Consider the following 20,422-nt stretch of genomic DNA (forward strand, 5'->3'; position numbering starts at 1 on the left):
TGTTTCTAGCTCTCTATCTCTCTCCCTTCCTCTCTGTAAAAAATCAATAAAATATATTTAAAAAAAAAAAAAAGGAGAGGTAGCCAAATGGATACTCCTGCCTGAAACAATTTAGATATTATCTTTAACCTGCCAGGGGTTTAAACCTTTGTACCATTAGTCAAAACCAGGCTAATGTCTTCTGCTCTCTCAGGGGTCAACAATCATCAAGGTGAAAGACAAAGGTCAGATCAATGAAATTTGCTGAGAGAAGGGAAAAAAATGTTTTAAAACTATAATTTAATTCAGAATTACAAGGATCCTCAGTTTTATTAGTTTCTATCATAAGTGCCTGGCAATTTTCAGCCTAATTATCAACCCTTTCATTATTGCCTCTTTTGTCTTCTCTCTGAATTATTTTTCAGGGACTACAATTAGAATAAACACAATAAGATCATCTTTCTTTTATATTTTCATGTCTTTATCTCTCAATAATGCAAATTCTCCCATTCTTGCTTCTAGTTCATTATCTCTTTAGCTACCTAACATGTTATTTCATATAGCCATTGAGATTTTAATGTCAGTGATTCTAGTGATTCTATTTTTCATTTATAAAACTTCTATTGGTCTTTTCACAGTCTGCTTGGCCATTTTTAATCTCTTCTTCCTTACTGGTTTTTACTGTGTTTTTTAAATTTCTTTGGACATTTCATAATGTTTTACATTTTCCTCAGCTAATCCTAATGTCTCCAGGTTTTGGCAGTTTAAATTTGTTTTGTTGTTGTTTCTGATGACTCTGGTCATGCATGGTGGCCTCTTTCATTTATTAAGTGATTTAAAAATTAATTGTGAGTTTATTTTAATTATACAATCGTTGAGAATTTTGAATGTGTATGTAGTGTGGCTTTCTGCCATATAGGACTTGATTTGCTTGACTGGAGCCAAAGGCACATGTATCTTCAGCCCCTGTGGAGCATCCTGCCTTAATACTCAGCATTCTCACCTTGTAGAATGACCTCAGTGTCTCCTGAGCCCAGGACTAATATTAGAATATGTGAATCTTTACTGGTACTACTTAGGGTTTATCTCACTGTTCCTTTACTCCCACTTTCTCCTCCACATATCTTTACTTCATCTGTGGAGATTTCCTAAGCTTTATATTGAGATCAACTCTGCTTTAAAAAAAAAAAAAGAAACACACACACAAGTATGTTATGATCCTACAGGATCAATTTGCATCCCATGAGGACCTTTTGGAACATCCATCCCATAATTCTAACATAGGAAGTCAGACCATGACTTTTATTTAATAGAAGGTAGGCTACTTCTAGAACCTGGCAGCATTTCTGGATTATAAAGTGCTCATTATAAAGCCTCCAACACTGGAATTGCATAGATTCACTTAATTGGATTTTCATAAAGCTAAGAAAAAGTAAATAAGGTTACCTATTATATATTTAGACTAATTATTTTAAATTATATCTAAAAAGACATTGGTTTTATATTTATGGACTTCTTGGGGAAAATAGATTTCAAGATAGTTATATAAATATTTTAAGTTATACAAATATTTTAATTTCCCCAAATTAAATCTTAGACCCATATTGTCTAAGATTACAGAAAAAGACAGCATGTGGAAAGAGTACTAAATTTGCAGTCAGAAAAATTACTGTATAATTTCAGCTTAGACACTAAGCATTTGATTTTCAACAATGTAATTAAACTCTCTGAGGCTGTATTTCCTCATTATATAATAGAAATTGTTTCTATTTCACAGTTATTATAAGAATTAAGTCAATTAAACCAAATAGTACATGTGGAATTACCCATGATAGTGTCCAGTAAAGTATACCACCCCCAACTATGTTTCTTTGGCATAAGGGTTATCATAAATGGTTATTTTTAAGAAACAGCAGGAAAAACTGTGTTTTCTCTAAGAGACATTTCATTTATACGGGAAATCTTTAATTTTAGGTGTGTCTCCCTCCCTGTGCTAGGAAGAGAAGAATGACTGTCTAGAAACCCAATCAATAGAGAAAGCATCAACTTAAATTTGCACAAGCATACCCTTGTTCACTGTACTTTGCCTGATATCCTGCCATAACTGATTCTGCTGTGCTAGTATAATATGTGGGGCAAACTTTTCTCTACTATCAGAGTTCTTTTGGCTGGTCTAATAATCAGTGAAAATAACCACATTTAATACATACATACAGGGTGTCCCAAAAGAATCTATTCACACTTGGCATAAGTATTGATTCCAATATGTTCAGTCGGGAAAGAAAGAAAAACATCAAGTAAACTATCAGCTATAAAGTGTGGGACACCCTATAGGTATGGGAACCCAGCATATGCTGGTATAAGACAGAGACCCCACATGCAGAGGAGGTTCAGAGACAGAAAGGGGAACCTGGATATATAAGACATCCCAAACCCATCTTTTTTTGTCTTTAGCAGGAGATGGTATTTAAAGTAATAGGTGATTGGTTGGGTCACTTTGAGGAGTTACTCAGTTTTCCAGGATACAGGAGATATACATGCTATTAAGCCTCTGTTTCTTTTTCTCTTGTTAATCTATATTTATGATAGGGAAAAGAAAAATTATTTTTCTCTCCTATACCAGCACATAGTAAACACTTGAACAGTATTTTTCTTTCTTATGGGGTCTTTGAGCTAAGGTGTTTAAATGTATGATTTCTAAAATACATATATTTTTGACTTAGGGAGAAATATTTAAAAAAATCAAGATATATCAGCTTTATCTCTGTATTAAATTGAAAGTTAATTTTTTAAAGAAATAGTGCAGAATGAACTCCTACCTATACAAATTAAGTTACTTTCAAGATATGAGCAGTTGGGTCTGATTGTAGTTAAAAATGTGAACAATGCTTATGTAGCTTTAGTTAGGCAACATCTGGAACTGATCTCTAGAACTTTGATTAGCAGAACTAGCTTGATGAATCCCAGATGTTGGAACATGGCTGTGTTTCTTAGACTCACTGGATTATGAGTGTGAATACATGGAAGGAAGGAAAACATTTACAAGAACTAGGTGTCAAAGTGGCTGAGGGGGTATTTGGGTGTTAGCTTAGTGGCAGGGGTAGGAGGGGGTCTTTCTAAATGATAATCCCTTTACAGTTTTATACATGTTTATAAGAAAGGGGTCTAGTCTTCACTCGTATTTTCTCCTGCAGAAATGTATTCTGAGCATCTACTATCTGTAGTCCTGTAGTTAGAAAGACAAATAGTAAACATTCCCTGTCTTAGAGTCACTTAGTTCAGGGAAGGAGGCAGGCCCGTGAACAGTAATTACAATTAATTATAATTGCTGTATTAAAGGACTGAGTACAGAAAATAACCAGGACTGCCAGGAAAGATAAATTTCAAAGAGAAGATGACACTGGTGTGTGTTAGTCTGATAAAATAATTGAATAAACACCCCCTACCCTGGAACGTGACACTTAGACCACATTTCACTTGCTAAGACCATTATCTTTCTCCTCAGGACCTCCTCCCCCAGAGAAAAGCCCATGTAGAGTCCTTTAAATCTGACTCCCCATCCCTGGGTGATGGCACCTTTGGGGCTCGGCCCATCTCGTTTTCCAGATGACCTAGTAAATTCATAATTCTTTTCCCCTTTTGGTCTCATGCGTTCCTCCTTAGGTGACCATAGCATTGATGCCAAAACCCGGGAGGGTTCCACAGGGAAGGGGAGTCATTGCCCTGGCTTCAGTCACCCCGAGTTTGCTGCTTGGAGAGCAGTAGGCAGCAGCAGCTTAACCTGGGCTTACCTCCGAATCCTACTCGGGTGATACCATCACTGGCCTTGATTAGGCCTCTCCCCCTCACCTCCCTATGGGCCCTCCCAAGCCAGCCAAGGACACGGATCGGGAACCTCTCCTTCCCATTGCTGACGCCGCACTCAGCACCGGCTCATTTCATCTCCAGTAAGTAACTATTGGATCACCCCTCTGGAGTTCTGATTTGCCGTCACAGACAAAAGTCCTAGTGCTAGGCCAGAAATCCACTCCAGCCTGGCCTCGGCCCAGGTCCCACAGGCTTCCTCGCTGCAGGGGACGCCCGCCACGTGGATTAGACTGGCCTTCTCTCCCCACCACCTGACTAGATGATGGGGACCCCCCTCCCTCGAGTCTAGCTTCCTGGGTCTTTCTTTGTCGCTTACCTCCTCTTCCAAATTTACACCACGGGGAATTACTTTTCCATCCACCACAAAGACACTCCTCTGGGATGTCTCCTCTGCAATCTTAATACACTCGGCCTTTCCATGGAGGTCTGGCCAAAGCGACTTATCCACAATCTAAATTATTCACACTGGCCTGAGAATGGAACTTTTGATTTTAACATTCTCTGGGACTTAAACAATTTATGTCACTGCAATGGGAAGTGGTCAGAGATCCCCTACATCTAGGCCTTCTGTACACTCCTCAGTCGTCCTTCTGACAAACTTGCTCTACTCATCAAATCCTACTTCTCCACCCAAAACCTCCTGCTGACCCGGACCTTTATACCCTGAGGCTTCTGATCTGCCCTTCCCCAACCCATCAGGTCCCTCAGACCCTCCCTTCGACCCTTCCTATCTCTTGATTCTCTGTTCCCTTATGGGTCCCCTGAACCCACCTCCTTATATTCCTCTTCAACCTCCTTACCAAGCCCCTCTTCTTACTCGTTTCCCAAGCAATCCAGCCTCCAGCCCCCTCTGACAGGTGGCTGGGGCCAAGGGTATTATCCAGGTACACATCCCATTTTCCAACCTTACATAGATTAATAATAGAGACGAGGAGATCCCAATCCAAAAACAAAGGTAAGATCAGGCTGAGGCCTTTCAGCTCCTAGCCACTGCTCTCATGAACCCCAAAAGAAGTGCTAGTCCTCCAACCAAGGGTAAGAAGTCAGGGGCTAAGCCTCCTCCAGGCTCATGCTTCAATTACAAAAAGGAAGGACACTGGGCCAAGTCCTGCCTGTGCCTTACCCAAGGTATAGAAGGGAAGGCCACTGGAAATCAGACTATAGCCTGGCCTCTCTAGGTCAGACCTCAGCCACTCCAGCAAGGCCACCCTCTGGATCTGGTTTGGAGCTCCCAGACCTCCTGGGACTAGCCACTGAAGACTGAAGCTGCCCATGCCCTGACAAGGCTCCACAGACTTATATCACCAGGACAGAGCCTGGGTAATAATTGTGGTGGCGGGAAGCCGATCTTCTTTCTCATTGACACTGGGGTCACTTATTTTGCCCTCCCAAAATTCACTGGGACTCTTGTCCCCTCCTCAGTCTCTATTATGAGGGTTGACTAATTAGTCTTACAGTCATTAGCCACATCCCCTCTACGCTGCATCTTACTAGACACTCCCTCTATCCACTCGTTTCTTCTTCTGCCTCAGTGCCCAACTGGGGCTACCATGCATCCCCTTACAAAGCCCAGTTGACCCAAACCATAGTCACCTACCTCGGTTTCACTTTCATCCCACAAAGTCAAGCCTTACCTTAGACCAGTGATGGCGAACCTTTTGAGCTTGGCGTGTCAGCATTTTGAAAAACCCTAACTTAACTCTGGTGCCATTTCACATATAGAAATTTTTTGATATTTGCAACCATAGTAAAACAAAGATTTATATTTTTGATATTTATTTTATATATTTAAATGCCATTTAACAAAAATCAACCAAAAAAGTGAGTTGGCGTGTCACCTCTGACACGTGTGTCATAGGTTCGCCATCACTGCCTTAGACCATAAATGCCTAATCTCCTCCATAACTGTCCCCTCCTGTAGACAAGAAATACTCTTCTTTCTTGGGCTCACTTGGCACTCTCTCCTCTGGGTTCCCAACTTTAGTCCTCTCACAAAGCCCCTCTATCATGTGATGAAGGTACCCCTCACTGATCCTTTAGACTTCAAGATCAGCATTCTCACCCCCTTTAATGCTCTAAAAACTGCTCTCACCTCAGCACCTTCTCACTGACCCCCTTCCCAAAGAATTACTTTATTACAAAACTACAAATGCTTACTTAACAGCCCTGTTACTATCAGAAGCTGAACTCATTATCACCCAAGCCTTAGCATGTTATCTCTAAGGAAAAATGTGGCAGTTTTAAATTCAAGTGGCTGGAGGCCTGAAAGCTGCAGTCCTCGAACAGGCTGTGGGCCTTGGTTCTCCTCCCCACCCCTTGCCTTTTATCCAGCCTCATATGCCTATACATAATTTTCCAAAGTCTTTGATCACTTAAAGGCTTTGAAGCATTGCTGGTTTAAATGATAAACATCTAATTTCAGCTTTTGTTACAGAAAATCTATAAAGTAGATTTGGAACTGTTAATTATATTACATTATGTCTTATGCTTTGTTGAAGGTATGTTTCTTGAAAGTGCAAATTAATAAATGTCAATCTAAGAAATCCTGACTGTTTATTGTTTGATTTTCATTGGAAAATTAAGGTTGCTAATAATTCTAATTAAGTTGGAAATAAATTGTATGGTTTTGGTAATAGAAGGCAGGGACATGCATTTTGAAGGAAAAAGAAAGTGAGTTAAAGTTATAAGGTTTCTGAAATTTATAGAAGGTTTGTAAGGAGAAATGTTAAAAGGAAGTCATATAAATGACAGGCCAATAAGGCAGGACAAGCAGAATAGCAAAACTGAGATAGTAAAACAGCACTTTGCAGCCATCTAGTAAATCCTATCTTTCTAAGCCAAGGACAAATGAAGCAAAGAGAATAAACCCCATTTTGGTATATTAGACTACAACCCTCCAAACCAATGTTTCTTTCCTTCCACAAGACCATTTGTCATAATTCTTGTTGTTCTAGCTTTTGCCCCAATAATAATAAAAATTGTAAAACAGTTTGTCTCCACCAGGTTACAAGCCCTATTTGTACTCAGGAAATATCACCCGTAGACACCATCATAACCTCCTTTTCTGCCCAGGCCTCATTGCCTCTCTGACCCCCAGAGAAAGGACGATGGGCCAGGTGCAAAAATTTACCAGGGCAGAAAGCTCCAGATGCCTAGCAAGCAGCAAACTGGGAAAACAAGAGCCTCTCCCCCAGGGCAATCTATCCTCCCCTTTCATGTCACTAGTCAGGCAGCTTAGACTCCTGATCTTTTCCTCCCGCCAAGATAACATCTAGGCCTCAGTTGTATTTCAGCTCCAGGCCCAGAAAAGCAGCAAAACCAGACAAGTGATGCTGTGGCAGCCCCGAGACCAGCTTTTACCTCCCAAGTCATTCACCAGACAGCTTTTGAGCCTTCACCAACCAGTCTCTTGGGGAAATCGTGCTGCTGCGACTCCTCCTCCAACCATGAGAAATCTATACAGTGTTCCAGCCAACAACCATCAAAGTCCCTCCCCCCATGATCTTGACATCCCCCCTCGGCAGGAAGTAACTACAGAAGACATGACCTTCATCCCTATTCTAAAACAAAAAGGCTGGAATGTTAGGTCTGATCAAATAATTGAATCAACACCCCTCCCCTGGCAACTGACCTTTAGACCACTACACAAATGACATTCCCTTTTTCTTAGACCACATTTCACTTGCTAAGACCATTATCTTTCCTCTCAGGACCTGCCTAAGAAAAAGCCCAGAAAAAAACCCACCCAGAGTCCTTTAAAATCTGACTCCTCATCCCCGGGTGCTGATGCCATTTTGGGGCTCAGCCTATCTGATTTTCCAGATAACCTAATAAATTGATAATTCTTTACTCCTTTCGGCCTTGTGTGTTCCTCCTTCGGTGACCCTAACTGGATGTAAGGAAGGTTCAAACCTGAAGAGAATTTCTATGAGTTGGTTTGATTGAAACTGACAATTGAAACTGGAAAGCAAAATCACAATAGATTGAGAAAATGCTCTGGAGAATGTCAGTTTTACAGTTTTATACATTAGAATCAAAGGAAGAGAAGGGAGGCTATATGAAATTCATTGGTTGTGGATTAGGGAGAAAACAAAATGGGGAAATCTGAGATTAAACAAAGTAAAATGGAGAAACAAAGAGTTTACATTGGTGGGTATAGAATAGTTAAAAATTAACAGTTACAACACATAGTGGTGGTGGTATTCTGGAAATAAGATAACAATGAGAGGTTCTGTGGTCTGGTGCATTGAGTATACGCTGAGGGGTCTGGGAAAAATGGGATTACTCTGACATTCCAAGTGTATGTTATCTTAGATGCAAAAAGACAATAGATAGGGCAAGACTGGCCTTTGTCAAGGAAGCTATAGGCCTAGCATGTGAGTACCTGCCATAACTCGCTTTTTAGTTAGGAAATTTTATGTTCATATCATTCATTGTGGTTACTCTTGACCTCTGAGTTTGTAGCGCTCATAATGCTGGCCTCCCCTGAGCTTGTCAGGTTTAGTGTATGGCCCCTTTTTTGTCCACACTGGGCTCTCAGGATTTTTATATATTACTGCTACAATCTGAATTCTACTGTGTTAATATAGTATGTGGGAGCAAATTTTTCTCTACTATCAAGGTTCTTTGGGCTGGTCTAATAATCTAATAGACATGAAACAGATTAGCAGGTGAAAATCACCACATTTAATACATACATACATGGTGTCCCAAAAGAATGTATACATACTTTGCATAAGTATTAATTCCAATAGGTTAAATCTGAAAAGAAACATCAATTGAGCTATCAGCTGTAAATTTTGGGCACCCTATATGTATGGGAATCCAGCATACATGAATCAGAGACCCCACATGCAGAGGAAATTCAGAGAAAGAAAGGGGGACATGGACATATAAGACATCCTGAGCTAGGGATGAGGTAAGAGGCAGATTTTATGAGAACTAAAATATGTTAGTTCTCACTTTTCCCCCCAAAGGCTTCTAAAATAATTTTGAACTCTGAACATTCCTGTCCACTATATTGGGCATGCATGCAAGCAAGGAAAAGGCTGCAAAAAGCAAAGGCATTCTTTCACTTGCAAGTACCATTTGTGGGAAAGAAAGAATAAATTATTTGTTTTACAAAAGCTTTACCAAATGATGGGTAGTCCATATGATTAATGTTGACCTCAGGAATGAAGCGATGCCTCAGGCAGTTTTGAGGTGCAGAGCTTGAGGTCCCCAGGGAAGCTAAGGCCTATCCTCCCCTGAAGCTCCTGGGCAGGGTCATCAGACATTTGTGAGACCAGGGGCTGAGCTGGGTTGGGTGCATTGGGATGGTGCCTCTTTAAAACTGTTCTTCACAGACCATGGGACAGTGTAAGGGAAGAAAAATAATTTTATCCCTACGCTTCTAGGTTCCTGGCTGAGACACCCTAACAAGAGAAAAACAAACAAATTTAATAACACGAATACCCACTGATTTAAAGCAAGGACAATGGGCCAGGTACAAAGCGGAAAGCCCTAGATGACTAGCAAGAGGCAAAACTGGGAAAATAAGAACCTTGCCCCCAGGGTGTTCCTTCCTGCCCTAGTATGTTGCTAGTCATGTGGGTTAGACCCTCTTGGAGGGGGAATGAACAAGGTGGCCAGGGAATAGCCCTCCAGCACTAAGCCCCCAGGACAAGGAGGTTCTGGCCCATATCAAACACATGTAGGCCTCAGTTGGGTTTCAGCTCCAGGACCAGAAAAGCAGCAAAACCAGACAAGCGCGGCCATGGCTGATCTCAGGTCCAGCTGCATTGACCCCAACCCTGAAAGGACACCTGGAAAACTGAATATTCTAGTGAGGTCTTCCCTGGGACCTTCCCTAAAACCCTCCCCCTTTAAAGACCTTAGGGTGGAGGACCCAGTGCTCTCTCCCTCTTGGGAGCACACCCACGCCTTTCCTGGCCCCCTCTGTCCCCCCAAGCGCATTCCCTTTACCCTTCTCTCCCTTAAGCTGCAAGAGCCCTTCCTTTGCCTCTGTAACTTGCTTCCTGGACTCATTTCTTCAATGGGTCACCTCTGAGACTTTCTAAATAAACTTTCTCCTGTAAGTCTTAGCGCTGAATTCTGTCTTAGCCAGAACTCAAGTACCAAGGTTGCTCAACCGAGCAAGGTCGGGTCTGACTCCATGGTCTAACACCTTCAGAAGCAGCAGTGGGAAAGATGAGAAATATGGACTGGATTAAAAGAGGTACAGTGACCGATGGTACTAGATGTGAGGAGAGAGCAGAGTCAACAATCTGCCAGTTCCCGATGGAAAGATCAGCAGGCAGCCTGGAGTGACCCCCCTGGAAATTCAGGCGAACACCTTTTCCTAAACATTTCTTGAGTTTTCTTTCAGAGTTAAAATATAACTTACACAAAACCACTTTGCCTGCTCAAAGGTCTTCTATGAGCTTGCCATTTGTCAGATGCTATGTTTTTTGCCCCAAAAGCAAGAATTTCCTTTGAGACATTGTCCTCAAGAGTCTTACCTGCCTTTTCTTTATTAATTAGTGAGACAATAGCTCTTAAATGCAGCAGCTGTTACAAGAGACCAACACTGAGAGTGGGTTTCAGGTGCTTGTTCTCATTTTACCCCGGTCCCAGCACCATAAGAAAGGCTTTGCTGCTCTCTCGGTGAGAAGCAGCGAGCTTTGTTTAGAGGTCACTAAATTCATCTGTGAAACCAGAAAATAATAAAAAGCCCCCTATAAGCAGCTGCAGCAAACCCAGGAATGTGAGACAAGAAGCCAACCTGCTGTGTCAGAGCCCAGGCTCTGGTGTCAGATCTGGGAATAAGGACCTTTTCAGGCAATCACCAGCAAAGCGATCTTGGGCAATTGACTTAGTGGTAGTTCCCTCATCTAGGTAATGGGGTTACAATGATAAACATTAGATGAAAAAAGAAATTCTAGTATTAGTAACAGCTCATGATGAATTTCTTGCTTATTAAGTGCCGCACCTTCTCTAAGAGTTTTACATGCGCTATCTCAGTTCATTCTCAAAATAGACCTGGGGTAGGTACTGGCAGTCCTTCCATTTTTATGGATGGAAAATTGAAGGCCTTTTAAATATTAATTTTCCTAAATTACAAAGCTAGTGAAGTGCCCATGCAGGGATTTAAATCTGTCTTGACTGGTATTAAATGGACACTTTTAACCATTATTCTATATCATCTTTGTAAAGTACTTCATACAGTGTCCAAAATGCAGTAAGTACCAAATACATATTACAATTATTGTTATTATTTTATTTTGTCTCAAATCAAATTACAACTTTAATGGTATATTTACTCTGCAAGCTTTTTCATTTTAATGGACCTAAAGTTTAAGTGTGAAAATGTCAAGCAGGGCAGACTTAGATGAAAGCAACGAAGTTTAGAGTATTTACTATAGTATTAAGATGCAAAATGGATTTTAGAATGGATTGGGGAGTTAAAAGAGAAAAGTGATAAGGAACCCTGCAAAGAGAGTGAATAAAGTGGGGAAGGACCAGGTAAGGAGCATCCTTGCCATCTACCCCAAGGAATTAGGAAAGGATGGCTTCAAGAGACCCATCTGCAGGCCCTGGGGTCTACGCTACAGACAGGCGATCACACCACCAGGAAGGGCTGTAAGCCAGCTATCTTACTGTGAGGACTGAGGGGAGAGCGTGAATTGCATATAAAGTTTGTTGGCCACCAGTACCCTGGGAAGAAAAGGGTAGCAGTTCTTGCTGACAATGGTGATATCAGATTCTATAGGAGTCTAACTAAAGTGCTCCACACCACAGTGTCCTATGAGTCAGGCATGAGAAGACTGGAGCTGCCAGCACTTAGCTTGTAAAAGGCAGAGCTCTCTGTGTCCGCCAGGGGGAAGTTGCAGTCATTGCTAAGAGATTCTTCTGAGTGCTTGAACCTGCTGTCTTTAAGCAGCACAGGTTCTAAGTGGGGTTCACCTGCAAGAGTGCAGTAGATTGTACAGCATTTCCCTGTTGTCTTAGTGGAATCAATGATCTGAAGAGTGTCAGTAACCAGGTACTTAATGCCACGATGGAGCAATATTAGTGCCTTATTTCCTGATTCCTAATCTGTCCAAATATCTGCGTGAAACTTATTGTGAATTAAGTTGGACCTCACAGCTGAATCCGTATCACCTTCATCGCTTGCTGATGTCTCCTGAAATGTCTGGAGCTCGTGGCTTTACCAAGGAGCATCATACTCCTGAGCCATGATGAACCGAGGTAACCTCTGGCTGACCAAGGTAAACCTTCTTATAGGAAAATGGCACCATATGGAGACTGAACTTTAGGGAATACAGTTTGTCATTCCTAAAAGTATAGTTGAATCCACACTGAAAGAGTTTATAATAATCATATATGCAGTATATTATGCTAGTTTGAAATGGTTTTTTAAATGATTAAATTAGCTAGGAGAATATAGATTTGTCTATATACAAACAAGTTTGATTTGCATGCCAAAACAATTGTGCTTTTGTTTCACTGAACTCACCAATAGTTTGTTTGATTAAACTAACCAGTTACTTTGGTGCTGTGTTGGCTGCAGAAACCACAGGTGTAGGCTGTGGACGCAGTTAGTACCTTAGTCATGAGCAAAAAAATATGCAGAGAATATGGTTGCTACCCTCAGAAGTTCAAATTACGTGTTTTAGTCAGTATTGCCCACTTTCAGAACATTAACAGGAGCAAAAAAATCCCTCACTGCGAAGCTCTTTCACATTCTGAATTTCGATGAAAAAGATGCATCTGCTTTTTAAATTACTTGTATGGACGATCTAATATGGTTAGTTTTATGCCAGCGGTATCTTATCATTTTATGTCTCTTCTCCCACCTCCTTGCATTCTAATAACAAATATGTCTTTACTTTCTTCCAAAGCTACTTCAAATAATGAGTTTGAGCCATTAAAAAAAATACTGGAGTGTTTCACCTCACAAAGGAATTTTTGGCAAGTTTTGAGTGAAAACAGAATTATAATAGAAACCACTATGCATACCTCCACCGCTGAGAGCAGCCCAGTGTTTTCATAGTCACCCAGCGCTAATGCAGCAGGAGGGCCCTGGCCTAGATTCTCCGCGGCTCCAGACTACTTCCTTTCTTCTCACCGTGGGCGAATGTTTCCTTTCGCCCTGTGTCTCGGGCCTATGAGACAACATTGGCCCTTCTGGCTCTCTATTTTGCAATTTATCTTTTTTGCTTTCTTTTTTTCAATTCTCCTATTTTATTCTTTCTGCTTCTGTGTGAACAAGAATTCACTACTAAAAGCTGAGGAAATGATAGCTTATTACCACTTTTGAACACCTGTTATGTGCCAGACACTATGGGTGCTTTGCATACTTTAATAAAACAACCCTATGAGCAAGGTGTTCATATCTACATTTAGATATTAATAAAACTGAGACTCAGAGACTCAGGAAAATGCTGAAGGTTATGCAGCCAAGAAGTGAAGTTGATGCAAGACCTCGGGCCTGTGGCCTTCCAGAGGCTGCACTCAATGCTTGAGTCTGTCTATCTCCGCTAGCTTAGCATGGATGGATTTCCTTCCCAGGGAATCCATGGCGCTCTAATCTCCCAGTGACCACTGTGGGACTTTTATCTTTATTAAGGATTAAGTTTCTCCTTTGAGTTTGCTACCTGTTTTGCCAGCCTGTCTGGAAACCATGGCTCTAACTGGGAGCCCACTGGACTGTCCATTCCTTCTGACTTCAAAGGCCTTCCTCCTTGCATCCTGCCACACTTCCAATCAGCATGATTGATCAGTCATCACCCATCCACCCGGGCTGGAGGCTGCAACAAAGTTTGAACTTTAGTGGCCAAGTTTCTTGGACATGTTTTCAAACTCAAGGTAAATCAGAAAATTTCAATTATAGGTGCATTCCTGAGACAGCATCAGTCGGGATAGTTATAAGAAACAAAATCTAGCTATTCGAAGCAGAAAGTGATTCAAAACAAGGAAGCAGGAGCCTCTGGGAAGGTCCTCCAGGAATGACCCTCAGAGTAACAATGAGGAACTCGCCAATCAGAGGAGGTGCTTCTCCTGTCATGATCAAGGGGTAAGAAGAACAGGGCCACCGCAGAACCCCTGAAAATTCTGCTGGGCATCCCTATGGTGGCAGGCGCTGGAGGGGCAGTTCAGAAAGACCCAACATTTCCAGCTGTGATTGCCCACAGAAAGCAGTGGTGATGTACATCACTGGCTCCCAACTCAGTTCCACCCTTCAGACATAACATGAGTGGATCTCCTTTGGTAAACCAGTCTGTTATCTAGAACCCTAGCTGCAAGGCAGATTGAAATACATTTTTTAGTTTTTCAGTCTCTGCCACATGGAAACATTTTACAAAACAGATGGCAGAGAGGACCAGTAAATGGACGATTTTGATTTAACAGATGAGTATTTGGTAAACACTGATTTTGTTTGTTTCTTTTGTATTAAAGGGAGATAGAGAATTTTTGGCAAATAGTTATAATAGTGCAAACAACAATAAACCACACCACATGAGTCTGTTATTTGGATGATTGGTGTACTGTCCTACTGGATGTGTACAAATATTTATGCTTCATTGATGATAGTATTTGACAAAAGCTTTCCTTTCTCAAATGCATCAATGACTTCTTAACTGGAGAGGCTCTGTTTCAAATACTCTCTGACTCCATGTAGGGGAACCCAATGTGCAAACGCAAGCTCTCTCGGTACAGAATCCTTATGGTACAGAGAGACCGGCAGAGAAAGAAAGGATATCATGCTGACAAATGCTAGGCCTGTATTATAGTTGAGATTACTCTAAAAAACTACCAGTATTACAGGGAACCTAAAACCAATTCAAAGCAAACTAATCAATTCTAGAGAAATCAATTAATAGTGTATCACCAAGCAATGACAAAAACAAAAAAGCGAAGGCTTATTTATCTAAAAGAGAAAAACTATTCTGAAGTAATAGCAATGTTTATGATGTAATTCGTGTTGACAGGAGCATGAAAATTAGCATGTAAACTTTTCATGACTTTAAATGAAGCTTGACACTCAGTATCCCTTAACCATTTTTTTTTTTACTAGAAATAAGTTATTATAGGGATAACAAGAAACACTTACCCCCTAGGTCAGATGATTAATTGGGCTGTGAATTAATCATCTCAAACAACTTTATAAAAAATAGACACGTACAAATCACAGTGCAAAACACAAATTATTAACCTATGAAGAAAGCTAGTTACTTCACTTCTAAGAAGTGAAGTCTACATATAATACCAACTTTTACAATCTTGAAAATTCTATTTTGGTTCCTTAAATCAGTTATCTTCCTTGTTACTGTTTCTGGTGGAGAATGGGTAAAAAGGTGGTAAGGCTCACTATTCTCCATTTTTCAAAGGCACTTTTAACTAAGTTTTCCTTTTCTAGATCTTCTTAAATAACTAAAAATGTTTTAATTTTATTTCCTACGAGGCCAGTCGGTTCAAGAAATTGAGTCATAGGAGTTCTGGTTCCAAATGGCAACGTTGGAGGATCCTAAACTAACCTCCTCCCACGAACACACCAAACCCTACAGCTGCATACAGGACAAAACACAATCTGGCTGAGCGACTGCTGGAAATCAGGTGGGTGAGAAAAAAAATCTACGTGGAAGCAGGTAGGAGAGGCCGAGACACCCAATCTTGCTGTAAACCTCATCCGCAGCGCAGTGATTCACAAGTGGGAGGGGATTTAAAACCCTGAGCTACTCCCCCAGGAACGAAGGATCTGAACCCCGCATCAGGTACCCCAACTTTTAAATCCTGCCCATGAGAGAGGAGCATACAAAACATCTCATTTTGAAAGCAACGGGGCTGTGTAAAGGAGACCCACAGGCTCTAGTGAACTGAGAAATAGTTCCTAAAAGGCCGCTCATGGACACAGACTGACCTGCCTAGGCCCAGTGAAGAAGCAGTTACCAGGAGAGAGCCCAGGCTACCTGGGAAAGAGGGTTATTTGCTTATCTCAAAAGCCTCAGCCTGAGATGCATGTAACTTACTACACCTCTAGGGGCCACTGTAATACTCCCCGGAGAGAAGCTGGCCTTCAAGGTATTTGTGCTCTTCCTCTGCTCTGCTTCAGGTTGCTGATACCCTGGGAAGGAGCTTACACACTCATCTGGTGCCCTGAATTTAGTGTCTGCCACCCAGGGGACACCTCTAGCTCGCCTGGCTCTGGTGGCCAGCAGGCTTATGCCTGTGGGTCCCTAATAAACAAGAAGAGGTCTGAACTCACTGCCACCCACAGGAAACAGCAGCAAGGCCACAGACTCTGGTGCCCAGGCTTTCTGTGAGAGAGGCCTAATCGCTTATCTTCGTAGTTGTGGCCTGAAGGGCAGTCTTCTGTGGAGGAGAGTGTTCCACGATGTGACCACTGCTGGGCATGCAAGCTAGAATCAGGCAAGAACAGAGACTGCATCCCATAAGTCCCCCCAGAGATGGTCCAACTGACCCTTTCCTTAGGCTTTATGGCATGCTGAGTTCCGCAATGGGCTGCTGCCCTGCCCCAGGCAAGCTTGTACTATAAGGCATTTTCCCTTGGATGGAACATGCATCCGTCCCCCTATCCATCCTGCCTTTCCTATGTAATTTTTTAGCACCTGCTAAGCATCATGAAGGACACCACTTCCTCTTGCTACCATCTGATATGTAAATTCTCCTTAATAAACTCTACTAATTGCCAGACGTGGCCTGCCTCTTCATGCTTTCCCTGTCCTCCACTTGTGGAGGGAGATTTCAGACTCAGGGCTTTGCCCCGAGTTTGTATGTATAGGCAGCTTCTTATTAAACACACGTCTATGAGCCAAATATAGTTCTCTGCAGAGACGGGGAGGACAGTGGGTACCATCTTTGCACCCTCCCTCTGCCCCGCTCCAGGTCATTGATGTCTCTGAGGAAGGAGCTTGTGATCAAGTCCAGTGCCACGAATTATGTTCCTGCCGCCAAGGGGACACCTCCATTGAAAGCCAGGCTCTGGTTGCCAGCAGGGTATGGGTTTACAGGATACATGGGAGAGCAGCAAACTCAAACAGTTCTTACCTGGCTTTCACCTCAGGGTTCAAACAGAGGGAACAGACAGAAATGCCCATCTCTCAGTCTTCCCCTGAAAGAGGTATATTGCATATTTCAAAAGATGCTGCCTGTGGGCCCTGCCCAGATAGGTCTTGTGGTTGTCATCCCAATATGACAAGGGTTGGGTTCGAGCCCTAGTCAGGTACATACAAGAATCAATGAATGAATGTATGAATAAGTGGAACAGCAAATCTCTCTCTTTCTCTCTCATAAAATTTAAAAAATAAAATAGAAATGTATTTAAATAAAAAGGAAGATGCTACCTGTGATTCTGGTTTCCAATAAGCCTGAATCTAGGTGCTGACTGAAAACCTTCCCTTTGACACACTGAGCAACTAAAATTAAAATAGCCTGCTTGGACAATCACAAAGGTTTGGAATACAACCATGAACCTAGGGTAGCGTTTAACAATAAGGTACATCTCAAAGAGAGAGAAGGAAAATGAAGAAACAAAGGAATATGTTCCAAACAAGAAAGCAAGATAAAACTTTAATGAAATGCAGATAAGTAATTCACATGATAAGGAGTTCAAAATAATGGCTATAAACATGTTCAATGAACATTGGAGAGGCCTGGATGAACAAAGTGAAAATTTGAGTAAAGAGATAGAAAATATAAAAGAGTACTAAATCAAAGTCATAGAGTTGAAGAATACAATAACTAAACTGAAAAATACAATAAAGGGCTCAATATCAGAGTAGATAATTCAGAAGAAGGGATCCGTCAACACAAGGCAGTGTGGAACTCAACTTCTAGAGAAGCAAAAAGAGAAAAGGATTTTAAAGAGTAAAGATTGCTTAAAATAGAGAGCTTTAAAATGTGTTCAAACTTAAGTTGTTATCAACTCAAAATAGATATAAAGTTGTTTTATGTAAGCCACAATGTAAAAATCTATAATAAATACATAAAAGATATAGATAAATGAATCAAAGTATAGAAAATTATCAAGTCACAAAGGAAGAGAGCAAGAGAAAAAAGCAACAAGAGAATTATAAAATCAGCTAACAAAATGGCAATTAGTGCATGCCAATCAATATTTACTTTAAATGTAAATGGACTAAATTTTTCAATCATAAGATAAAGAGTAGCTAAATATATAATAAAATGAAGACCCATTTACAGGTTGCTTACAAGAAATTGACTTCAGATGAAAGGACATACTTAGACTGAAAGTGAAGGGACGGAAAAAGAATATCCATCTAAATGGAAACAAAAGTTGTAATAGCTATACTTATATGAGAAAAAATAGACTTTAAGACAAATACTATATAAGAAATGAATAAGGTGATTATGCAATGATAAGTCAACCCAACATGAGGCTACAACATTCATACACATTTATGCGCCAAGCATAGGAGAACCTAAATATATAACGCAACTATTAAGAGACCTAAAGAGACAGAGCAATACAATACTAGTAGGGGACTTTAATATACCACTTTCATCAAAGGATAGATTATCCAGATAGAAAATCCATCAGGAAACACTGGCCTTAATGATGTCAGACTAGATTGACCTAAAGGACATACAGATAGCATTCTATTCAAAAGATAAAAGAGGAGGAAATCCTACAAACTCGTTTTATGAGGTCAGCATTACCCTGATATCAAACCAGACAGGGATGCCACAATAAAAGAAAAATATAAACCAATATACCTGATGAATACAGATGTAAAAATCCTCAAAAATATTAGCAAATTGAATTAGACAATACATTAAATGGATCATACACAATGTGTAGAGGGTATTATTCCAGAGATACAAGAACAATTCAACAGTTGTGACTAACTCAATGTGATACACCACATTAACAAAATGAAGGATAAAAATCATTTGATCATTTCAATAGCTGCAGAAAAGCAACAAAATTCAACATCCACTTAAGATTTTAAAATCTCAACAGAGTGGATATAAACATAATGAAGGCCATATACTCAGAAGCCCACAGCTAAAATCATACCCATTGGTGAAAAGCTGAAGTTTTTCTCTAATATCAGCAATAAGACAAGGATTCCCACACTTGCCACTTTTATGTAACATACTATTGGAAGTCCTAGCCAGAGTAATTAGGCAAGAAAATTCAAACAAATCAGCATCCAAATCAGAAAGGAAGAAGTAAAACTGTATTATCTGCAGATGTTATATTAAAAATTCCACCAAATAGAACTAACAAATCCAGTAACAAAAAAATCTCTTGCATTCTACACACTAATAATAAACTACCATAAAGAGAAATGAAGAGAACAAATCCATTACAATTGCATCAAAAAGAATAAAAAAGTTAGGAATAAATTTAACCAAGGAGGTAACAGACCTATACATTGAAAACAATGAGACATTAATGAAAGAAACTGAAGACACAAATAGTGGAAAGCTATTCTGTGCTCAAGAATTGGAAGAATTGAAAGTGTTAAATATCGCCCTGGCTGGTTTGGCTCAGAGGATAGAGCATCAGCCTGCGGACTGAAGGGTCCCCGGTTCGATTCTGGTCAAGGGCACATGCCTGGGTTGTGGGCTTGATCCCCAGTGGGGGACATGCAGGAGGCAGCCAATCAATGATCCTCTCTCATCATTGATGTTTCTATCTCTCTCTCCCTTTCCCTTCCTCTCTGAAATCAATAAAGATATATTAAAAAAAAGAAAGTGTTAAATATCCATATTAACCAAAGCAATATAGATTTAATCTAAGCCTTAACAAGTTTCCTTGCCCCTTTTTTTCACAGAAATAGAACAATTATAAAAGGTATATGGAACCAAAAAAGAGCCCAAATAGCCTAAAGCAATTTATTATTCTGAGATAGAAGAACAAAGTGGGAGGCATCACATTTCCTGATTCCAAGCTACATTACAAAGCTATAGTCATGAAAACAGTATGGTACTGGCATAAAAACAAAGGTATATAGATCAAAGAAAGAAACAGAATAGATATCCCAGAAACAAACCCACACATTATTGATTTACAACAAAACCAAAACCATATGAGACTGAGGAAAAAACAGTGTCTTCAATAAATGGTGCTGGGAAAACTGGACAGCCAAATGCAAAAGAAATAAAGTGGACCACTATCTTATACCATACACAAAATTTACCTCCAAATGGATTAAATACATGAATGTAAGGCCCAAAACTGTTAAACTCCTTGAAGAAAACATAGGTTGTAAGCTCCTTTACATATAATTTTTAAAAAATTGACACCAAAAGTAAAATTAAACAAGTGGGACTAAAATCAAACTAAAATGTTCTGCACAGCAAAGAAACCATTGACAAAATGAAAGGTAACCTATGAATAAAAGAAATATTCACAAACCATACTTCTGATAAGTGGTTAATATCATATACTAGGGGCCCAGTGCATGAATTCGTGCACCTTGCAAGGAACTGTGGGCAGCGATGCTACAGTGGGCACAGGGATGGGTCTTGGCCCATCCTCCACGCCCCCACCCGGCCCCTCCTGCTGCAGTCCCCAGTCCCCTGGCAGCCCCGCTCCCCCGCT

Source organism: Myotis davidii, unplaced genomic scaffold, assembly GCF_000327345.1.
Source record: "Myotis davidii unplaced genomic scaffold, ASM32734v1 scaffold1012, whole genome shotgun sequence".
Classification (NCBI taxonomy): Eukaryota; Metazoa; Chordata; class Mammalia; order Chiroptera; family Vespertilionidae; genus Myotis; species Myotis davidii.